The sequence below is a fragment of the Cephus cinctus genome, unplaced genomic scaffold, assembly GCF_000341935.2.
Source record: "Cephus cinctus unplaced genomic scaffold, Ccin1 Ccin1_scaffold1065, whole genome shotgun sequence".
Lineage (NCBI taxonomy): Eukaryota > Metazoa > Arthropoda > Insecta > Hymenoptera > Cephidae > Cephus > Cephus cinctus.
In genome coordinates, this window is record NW_014333587.1 from 1 (window position 1) to 11,262 (window position 11,262).

Here is an 11,262-nt window from a genome sequence, read left to right on the forward strand (position 1 = left end):
ATGGAAATCTGAATCTTGACATTGATCATAATCAGTTTGCTCTGCTGTAGGAGATATATGTAAACTTTCAAGCTACGTACTATGGCAAGGATCCCGAGCCTTTGCTTAAGAAGAATGAATTTCTCGAGTACGCTCCATTGATTGTTATCGATTGCTCCAAACAAAACGAGTCCCTCAAACTCGGACCCGTCGATATTCGTCTGGAATTCGAAGCGCAAGACAATTTCCCTGCCAAGTAGTACTCGATAAGGAATCACCTAAAGTTTTATTAATTATTAAATCACCATTAAATCATAATTAAATACGGAAAGCAGTAGTAACATAAAAGAGTAGCGAAAACGTTATAGGAAATATTGAAAATATAATTAAAATGGGCCAGTGCTAGATCATATAATAGGAAAACATTTAGTGACTTATGTACTTGGCCTCAATAATGTGATATCAATACTTTTTGTTAGAGGAATTCACAGCAATCCTGTACTTGGCGTAGTTTTTTACACGTAAGTGTTTTTTGGGGGATTATATGTACAGAGGCATCATGGGAAAAAGTAAGAGTTAAGATGAATACATATTTAAATATTGTAAATAATTGGCTGAGCCTAAATGAATTATCGTTGAATGTAAAAAAAACTGTATATATTACTTTTGGATCGTATAAAGATAGTGTACCAAGTGTTTTACACATACACATCAATGAGCAGGAAATACAGAGGGTCGAAAAATGCACATATTTGGGATTATTAATAGATAGTAGATTAAAATGGAACGCACATATTGTCAATGTAATCAATAAATCCAAATATTTAATATTTCTTTTTTATAAGCTGTCATATTCCATGAATGCATTTTCACTTATGACAATGTACTACGCTTTCTTCCACAGTATAGCAACCTATGGAGTAGTTGCCTGGGGAGGAGCGTACGATAATGCTTTATCAGGTTTACAAAGAGCACAAAATAGACTAATAAAAAAAGTTCGTATTAAAGATAATAAAATAAGGCTGCCTTTATCTATAAAACAAAGTTTTCTATTAGAATCAATTCTTCATAACTACAATGATCTATCAATCAAATTTAAAGAATCTAGCAAAATCACTAGAAATAAAATCACTCTACCTATCATAAATAAAAATTTAGCTTTGAATAGTTCCAAAATTATAGCAATTAAACTGTTTAATAGTTCAGATACAAATTTAAAAGAAGCGAGTAAAAACAAAGACTTTATTAAGAGGCAATTAAAAATATGGATAAGCAAAAATACGCAAAAATTGTTAAACCTCCATTTAATAGCATTAAATGACTTAATCAAATAGGAGGATTTTTGTATAAAGCTTATTTGTAAGTGTTATTCTAGTTTTAAGTATTTAATTTTAATCTTTAGTTCTATAAGTTAAACTAGGTCTGCACACAGGTTTTTGTAATAAACCTCTTTTGCAGATTTTTATGTAATGAAATCCCATTTCATAAAATGTATCCCAATACACCTAGTTCAATAAATATAATAATAATATATCTATTGTTAGCCTTAGCGTATCTATTAGAACATTGGGCTATGTCGTCACGAATACCTCGCTCGACAAACAATAACATTTCTACATCATCGATGAGTTCCAATTTAACGCCCGTACACTTCAGCATAGCATAGAAAGCAAGTCTGGGTGCGGTGTAATAATGCAAAGGATCTAACTTATATGTAGAGAAGCAGTTGCGTCTAAAATTTTCGAAAATATCAGCCAAAAGTAAAACATCAGTTTTTAGATACAAATCGGAATATTCACCCAAGGTTTTAATATTAAACGTACGCCAAACATTAGACGCATGCACATAATCATTCTCAGAAATTTCCTCGTTATTCAATTTCGAAAAAAAATTTTCTCTCGATGGTAATTTCGTCTTTTTGAGTTTTTCCTAACAGTCAACATAGTCGTATGGAAAAACACCTTTCCTCGTTAACAGTTTAAATCTCTCCGCATTGTCACTATGTTTACGTGTAATTATTTTCTCGGAATCGTTAAGATAGGAGGATAATTTTTCAATGCTGCTTGCCATAAATCTGAATGAATCGATGAATCGAAAATTTATAATTGTATCTTTAATGTTCTTTGTAAACGATATATATCTTTCTTTGTTAACCGGTAAAAGATTTACGGAACCTTCGAAGGAAACAGCTAGAGCCTTAATCAGAAAGTGCGAATCGTAGCCAGACATGTTGTGAAAAACTATGGGAATAGTATGTGAGTTTTTATAATTCAAATTGCAACCGGGATGCGCCGCACCGCGATACTTGCCTGTAAAGTGACAATGATCGTGATGCTTGACATCTTGCAATGTGAATGGTTTCTCACAAATGTGATAGATCTTTGCGGAATAAAATTGTTGCGTCTGTTCGAGACTCAGTGGTTCCATGGGTACAATACGTTTATGATAAATTTCTAAAGATCGTGCTAATTCCTGCCGTTCATCCATAAACCACTCGATCAATTATTGCCACGATTAATTTTGAATTTGGATAAAGATTCGTCGAAGGCGCACTTTAGGTAATATGCGATACTGTGTGGAACATGATTTTGGTACAGTATCGTGTTTGATGCTTTGAACGCATTTACAACTGGTTCCAACATACTCGTACATTCGATATCAGCATAAATGACAAACGGTACACTTTCCTGATACTTGTAATTTTTGAACTTCAACAATTTTTCCTCATCATTTGGCAAAATCACTCTACACTTATTTATATTCGCACAATCGAGTTTATGTTTTTCGAAAGAGTTTTCAGATTGAAAATGGCACAAGCATCTATCGCACAGTCTAATATGACCGTTATGTTTTGAAATTTGAGAACTTAGCAGTCGAGATAAATTTCGGATCCAAGCAAAATGGTAAATTACACTTTTTGACAAAAATTCCATGTTCAAATCATCATCATCATCATCATCACTTTCCACGTCATTTTCACTTTCCACGCTTCCAATTTTGGAATGTCCTTTAAGCTAATGGGAAAATTTAATCCTTTATACCTTAGCACTGAGCTGAAGTGAGGGTATGAACCGATAAAGCTCACATTATTTTTAACTGAATGAAGGGCTGCCGTAACCGACCAGAGAAAACAGTACGTATCGTTGTTTCTAATATTCGCGACTGCTTTCTTACTTTCCACGTTTTTAGGCAACTCGATGAATGTTGACAGACCACCATGTATCTTTATATATCTGTTGATATTTACCGCCAAGTTTATTATTTCCAACAACGACCAGCCCGATTCTTTTTATTGGAAGTCTTCGATTTTAGTTAATAATTTTTCCAGTACATTGACATTGAACCACTCATTGATCTCCGTGGATGATAGAATTACTTCGTTGTTCGTATTAAGAACTTTAGGTCCTCAATAAGCTCACCGCCTTTCGAAGTCTCGAATTTACAGGACAAAACGACGTTCACTTTCAAATTTCCATCTTTTCGGAGCGCATTTTTTACTCTAACAGCGAACAGTTTTCTTGAATCTTCCAGAAAACGCTTCAAGTCCTTGTGTCGCAAATTTGCTATCACTCCCGTTCTTATTCTCCCCTTGAAGGCTGATTCCAAGTCATCCCAACGTACTCTGTCACTTCTTCTCTCTCTCACAGTTCCTTCACCCCTTTTTTGAAGGTGCTGTTTAAATTTTTCATTCAACGATTTTAGTATTCCAATGGTTGTCAAGATTTTGGTTTTCTCCCCATTCGTAAGCGCAACGTTCCTCAGAACTTTGTTCAGAAGTCGAATATTTTGAGTACCAAACTTTGGCCACTTTGTAATTTCCACAATCGATGATTCTTTCTTGAGCAGTTTATATGCTTCTTCCATAATCTTAATCAATTTCTTCCACTTCGCAGAATCCATTTTTCCCTCGTTAAAAACGTTTACAATAAAATACACTCGATGAGGTTTGAACGTCAATGGTTGCTCTACATCACGAGCGGTCTTTTATAAGTCTAATGTATGAAAAACTGTGCGAAAACTTGTGCATTAAAATCGACAACGGTTCTAATTGTCTATCCCTTTATTAATGTGTGTGTGTGTGTGCGTATGCGTGCGCGTGTGTGTTTCATTCTAAGTTTTTCTAAGTCATTATTCAGCTCGGCAGTGATATAAACAAATCGTCGGTAGCTTCTAACCATCAAAGACACATGCCGAACACCTCATCTAGCCTTTGTGTAACCCTATATTTTACCGGCTCGCCAAAACCGTTGACCATCTCGCCGGAGGTAATGTTGATGATATGTAGAAGGACTTCACGCGTTATTCATTAGCCTAAACATTGGCACTCTATAAGAAGTATGGTGAGATTGCAGTTCACTTGACATTTTACTACCATTGGAGTACGAAGTGCGAACAGTCAGTCGATCAAGTGCAACAGGGGTACACACAATTTTTACGTGAGTTCACTTTATCTTGGATATTGCATAAGTGAAGTGCAAATTTGAAATGGTTAAAATATGTTAACGTGAACATAAATTAAAAAATTCATTATCAATTAATTATACAATGAGGTATAGATGAGGAGCAGGAATTAGAAACATTACAATTTTCGTCCCAATTGAATGGATACAAAGGGCTCCCGACGCAGCAATTAAGGTGGCTGTAGCCATGGGGCTACTAATGTAACGCCCTGAAATTGGCAACAACAACACTGTATTTGCAGAATTAGTGGGAGTTATAACTAAACTCGTTGTAAGAAATAACAACGAGTATTGGTTCTTGCGGTTAAGTTATGTGAATGGTACGTATAAGAAAACATTTGTTTCTCATTTTAAAAGTATTAGAGAAATCAATCTATATATAATATATATTCTATATTTCAGTTTAATTGGAAAACGAATTCGTGACTATCATCATCTTCTCAACGATCAGAATGTACTTATATTATAAAATTATAATGTAATAAATATATAAAATTAGTATTCTTGAAGTAATATTTTATATTTCTACTAAATTAAGCAAACATAAGCGGCCTGTTCCCAGCACCACCTTCTATAGTAAACCTTTTCTATATAAATAACGTTACAGTTGTATTATACTATCATTCCAAGAATGATAATCAACGAAAAAGGTACGTACTAGATAACCTCAAATGGGACAATCACAGGGAGCAGAACGCGAGCGGGCTACAAGAGATAGAGTGCAGTTTCGAAGAGATCGGTATCCTGAGTGGCTGCGTAGTTCAGATCTCATAGTATAGATACTACTTTCCTAATGAAAAATGGTGGGGAAGCTTCGGGTGTGCTTGCGAAATCTCGAGGTCTTCGTCACGGGATCATATCCGAGAACAATAATTTTGTGAGAATCTGCAGTATCATTAAAGATGATATCATGCAGAAACTGGACCAGATTGGCCGACGCGTTCGGAAGTTATGGCCATTTAACCCTTGCTTGCCACACTTCCGTGGAGTAACACGCTTGCCAGACTCGGGTCTTTTGGACCCGAGCGAGGAAAATCGTTATAAAAAAGAAACTACTGCATGGATTTACTTCAACATGTTTTTGTAACTTCTTTAAGACTTGCTTTAAAAGACTGTATAGGATTTATAGCTTAAAATTAATTTTAAATATGTTAAAAAAATTACAGAAGTTGAAAAATTCTGAAAAATGACTTTTTTTATTAAATAATGCATAACTTTTTTAATTTTCAATATAAAGGCCTAAAAATTTAGCTGAGCGTTCTCCTAGTGCACTAGTACTGTTACGTCCGACGCAACGCAACCCCATTGCCCCCCCCCTTCAGCACCCCCTCAGAACCCCACTAGCAACGGTCAAAGACCACGATAGATGTAACCGATCCTCAGCGAACATGCGTTAAATATTGTAAATCGTAGTTTACCTATATATATTGTGACGTTAATTTTTAACGCCACAAAAGTCCCGATGTAGTACTCGCGTGAAGAAATCCAGCAGTTTAGTGGATCTTTCAAAAAATATATTTATTCTGGAGAATGATTGTCGAAAAAAAGGTGAAAAAATAAAATAGGCATTTTCATCAAAATATTCCATTGTATCACTATTATAGCATTATATTTATTAAAATTCTTATTATTTTATTACATTTTGATGAAATGAATATAAAAAAAATCAAATATATAGAAAATATTTATTATAGGTTGCAATAATCCTTGCACATGAGAAGAGAATGGTCATGGCAAACAGCGCGTTTGCAAGATGCGCAACCAGATTTGGTTTTCCGATCTTTTTTGGAACTACACATTTCACATCGTCGCTTACTATTTAATTCTACTCGCTCTAGTGGCGTCATATCTTGCCGATCAAGTTTCAAAATGGCAGCTATACCATTTTTGATGTCTCTGCGCAAAGTTACAATCTCGAATCGTCGCTGTAAATATGGTTTTATCAAAAACTTGTAGATTTTATCCATGCATTCGATGGCTGTAACTTTGACTTGCACATTATTTATTCTATTTTTACACATTAATAGAATGCGTGCATTTACTATAGCCTGATCCAACATGCCGCAAAAGAATCGCTGAGGCCATCGATAGATGAGATAGAAAATTCATACTATAAAAAAAATAGCTCTTGGCGTGAATCGTACATCGTTTGTCCAATCAACAATTATTATTATTAAAATGTTATACATTTGTTATAAGAAAATTAGACGTTGCTAGACATACTTTATACACCTTTTTCTTCAATCTAGAGCCAAAATACATTCAGAAAAAAATTCAGTCCAAAAAATCATTTTCAAACGCACTTGTCACACTCGGGTCCTTTGAACCCAGACCCATTTTTCAACAGCTGCCAAAAGTTTACTAAGGGCTCTAACGTTAATCAAAACGTCCTAAAGGATACTTTATCCCTTCGACTATTGATTAATGGTGGTATAGATCCGCTACCATTTGCTTTAAGTACTCAACATTGAGTTTCAAAAAAGGTCTAGGTCCTTTGGACCCAGTGTGGCAAGTAAGGGTTAAGTGTTTTCACTTCAAGGGGGTGTAACTCCCCCTAGAGTGATCCTCCAGGGCTTCCATGGAGGTGTTTTTTTAATGCCGAAGGATGCTCTCTCTCGTCCCCTAATTAGAAATATGAATTTCCTTCCGGAACTACTAGATGTCGAATTTTTCAAAAAGTTCCAAAATGCACTTTTTCACTCCAACCCCTGCTATTCGGCCATTTTGTATCCGATCGGGATAAAACCTTTACCATTCAAATATATTTTACATCACCCGAAGTATATAATACTTGCAAATATGAAAAACCCAGCGGAACGGCAACAAAATTCATTCAGATACTACACCTCCTACGATGAAGTTCGAAAGAGAAATTAAGGATTCAGAAAAGAAAAAGTAAAGGAGTACTGATTCTCCCTGGATAATTTGGAAGGATTCGTTGAAGTCATAGCGCCTCCAAACGATACCCACCAGCTAAAACAGGGACGAGAGGAATAAAAAGGGTTACGGGCCTTGGAAATCCACCCGACCACATTGCCCCTTAAGTCTCCCACATCATACTAACTAAAGGTGTCCTGTTAGCGGGTGGATAGCTTCACCATTAGCGGTACACGCCTTTTTGACCCAAAAAACCATTGAATTACAGGACGACACTGGCGGACAACAACGTTTTCCACGCCATACTGAATCTCTTCCTAAAAGTGGGATTGGTGACCAATATTGCATTGCGAACCATATCTCCTCCAAATACCGGTTGTCTGTACGGTATTGGCGGATAGCATTATGCTAGCTTAGCTATATGCCCAATAGGAACCATGCCTTACACAAATTAGGACGATCATTGGCAAACCGCATCTCGCGGCAAGCCATATGATTGGTTCGATAAATCCATGATCACCACCTCCATGAAGGGCAAGGTTAAGATCACAGATTGGAATAAATACAACAAGCACTCTCGAACTTAACCCAGTTTGGTAGCTTACATAACCGTATGTAGCAAGATAGATAATCTCTTTTAATAAAAACAAGCCTAAAATTTAAAAGAAACGGATTGGTTGAATGACCTACCTACATATTCGAGCTGCCGTGCCGACCTGATGACTCCACCCTATATTCGACCCTACCCGAAAACGAGTAAGGAGGGTCATCCAAAAGGACAGCGTCAAAGAGGCTGTACTTCACCTTCCATTTTGTACCATCGGTATCGATAGTCCATATTATTTGGACTAGTACCGAAGACGAAGTAGTCTTATTTTCTTTATTTTCTTTGCCGTTTTTTTACTTTTGAAATGCTTTTCTTACCTCTCTTTTCTATTTGCTACATTCTTTAGATCATAATTTCTTCATTCCTATATTCCACATTATAACTTTTCTTTCTATATTTGTTCTTATTCTTATTCAATAAATAGATATACCATTAATATAATATTAGTCAGACATATATTGTTACTTCGTTGTGATTTCATTTAACATTAATATTTTCAGTTTTCACTCATGCCAAATTCTATAATAGACTCATCAATTCGCACTCAATCTCACACCACGCTCATACACATAAGATTCGTTGAAAAATTTTATAATTTATAAAAATACAATAATAAAAATGTGCGAAACTCTTCTAGCGAAAGATAAGAACAAAAGAACTAATTAATATCTTCAAAGGTAAACTTTCTTAGAAAGTATGCATACAATATATAAGAATATGGAAATAAGGCATCTTTTGGCGGAGCCTATTGTTTTCTACAGACAAACTTTTCATTGTCCGTGGTCTCTGCAGGAATAGGGACAACATATCTACCAAAGTAGGATGTTAGGAAACATTACAGAATTTGTTTAATGTCACATAGTCGGTCTATGAGTCCGTTTCAGTGAAATCCCCCAAAAAACACTTACGTGTAAAAAACTACGCCAAGTACAGGAGTGCTGTGAATTCCTCTAATAAAAAGTATTGATATCATATTATTGAGGCCAAGTATATAGTCGGTCTATGAGTCCGTTTTAGTGAAATTAATGTGCTTATGAGTTGATGATCAACTGAAATAATTTGCAAAAAGAAAAAAAATGTATTTGGTATTCAGTACTTTCTACAAATGAATCAAGGAAAACTTCGGTGATTGTTTTAGTTGTTTTAAAATTTACTAAAGAAATAGTGATTTCAGATGTAATCCACTGCCAAATCAGTGGTTTCGGGTTTATAGGAGTTAACTACACCATATTATTTGTCGCATTGTTAATTCGTATGTGAGTCGTTGCTGGTGATAGTAAGTTGTGATACTAATGAACAGTGAATTGATGCAGCTTTCAATAATATTATAATAATATGGTACTTTTCTTTGTAATCTATGAAAGTTATGCTTGCATAAATTCAGAAAATTGCTTTTGGCAATAATAAATTTTAATATCCATATATTTTTATATATGATCATTGACAATCATAATCCTTAATCGAAATAAAATTTATAAATTGGGTTGGTGGCTCCGTGGGTAGAGTGTCACATTCCTCACCTCGAGCATTCCGGTGAACGCAGGTTCGAGTCTCACTCCCGGCAACATACATATGAGTAGTAATAGATCCGTTATAGCGAGACCTGGGGGCGTGGTTAAGTGGGGGTGGGGGTGAGTCCCAAAAATTTAGCGAATGAAATTTTTCGTTTTAAACTCGACGTCCCAAAAATTTAGCGAATGAAATTTTTTCGTTTCAAACTCGACGCACCAAAAGTTTTACGACTGAAATTTTTCAAAAATGGGAAGTGGTAATTTTTCTGTATGAAAACTAAGCGGCAAAAGTAAAACTCAGACAAAACGATATGTCGGAAAGTAAAAAGGAAAATTAAAAGACAAGCCGACATCTTGATAAAAAAGGCGCCGTCCAGTCGCTGAGACATTTTTTGTGCAACGAAAATTTTCTGAAATCTTGGAGAAGAACTGCAGCGAATGGCTAGGATTTCTGGAGTCTTGACATTTCAGCCAAACAATCTGACGCTCCTAGACGACCACGTGTTTCGTAGACAAAGAATTTTACCACACGAAAACAAATTGACGGTGTTAAGTTCTTCAAGGTAATTTTACGGCTTTGGTGATGAAAAAAGTATGGCCATTTAAGCGTTGGAAAATGTCTTCTAATTTTCGCAGGTATGAAAAAAAATGATAGACGACCACGTGTTTCGTACACAAGAATTTTAACCCACAATTTGTTTTCGTATGGGAAAATTTCCTTTGAATTTTGAAACCAGAAATCGTCTAAATCATAAATCTTTTGTCTAAAATGTTAAACCCCATGATGTTCTTCTCCAGTTTCAGAAAATTTTCGTTGCACAAAAAAAAAAAGAGGCGCCGTCCAATCGCGAAGACATTTTTGAGCAACGAAAATTTTCTGAAATCTTGGAGAAGAACTGCAACGATTAGCTAGGATTTTTGGAGCCTTCACATTTCAGCCAGACAATCTGACGCTCCTAGACGACCACGTGTTTCGTAGACAAAGAATTTTAACACACAATAATAAGGCCAGCTACCTAAGTAAAATTTAGGATTCACTTTAAGATATGGGTCATAAAATAAATTAGGTTTGTAAACGCTTTGTAAAACTGTCTGCAGAGTGAATAAAGATAAACTTTCATCATGAGGAGAACCGCAAGATGCAATAAACATGGCCCTCTCGAGACAGGAAAAGAATATTGGAAAACGGTGCGTGATGTGCGTATGCGAAGAATCGAAAAAAGGGAAAGGGTGGCCTGGTTGTGGTACGAAGGATGTACAAGCGCTCCCTGGGCATTTGATATTTTTGATTTGCATTTCTTATTCGCAATGAAAATACATTCTGCAACAGGACCTTTTGAAGATTGGGGAGTTAAATACTTTGAAGAATAAGGATAATGGAATAAAGTCAATAATTTATGTTATACAATCTGTTTTTATTTACTCTTCATACAATTTTCTATGCTTTAATTTAAGGCATACAGTCATCCCAGGTAAAACTACAATCTAAACGCTCGAGTGAACTATTTACTAAGTCGTGTATCGCTAATGCTACTAATTTTGTGGAGAGATGATTATATATGCAATGTGAACCAAGAAGATCCGCTACAGTACTAGGCGTGATATTCGAAATTTTACCATCCCATACTAATAATTATAAACGACATGATGCGGGAATCTAATGAGCAGATAGTTGATATTTTTACAAAAGGTTGTCATCATAAAAACTTAAGTGTATTCTTCATTACTCAAAATATTTTTCATCAGGGACGAGGTCAGCGTGATATATCTTTAAACGCTAACTATATTGTCCTTTTTAAAAACCCACGAGACCGAGCACAGATTCAAC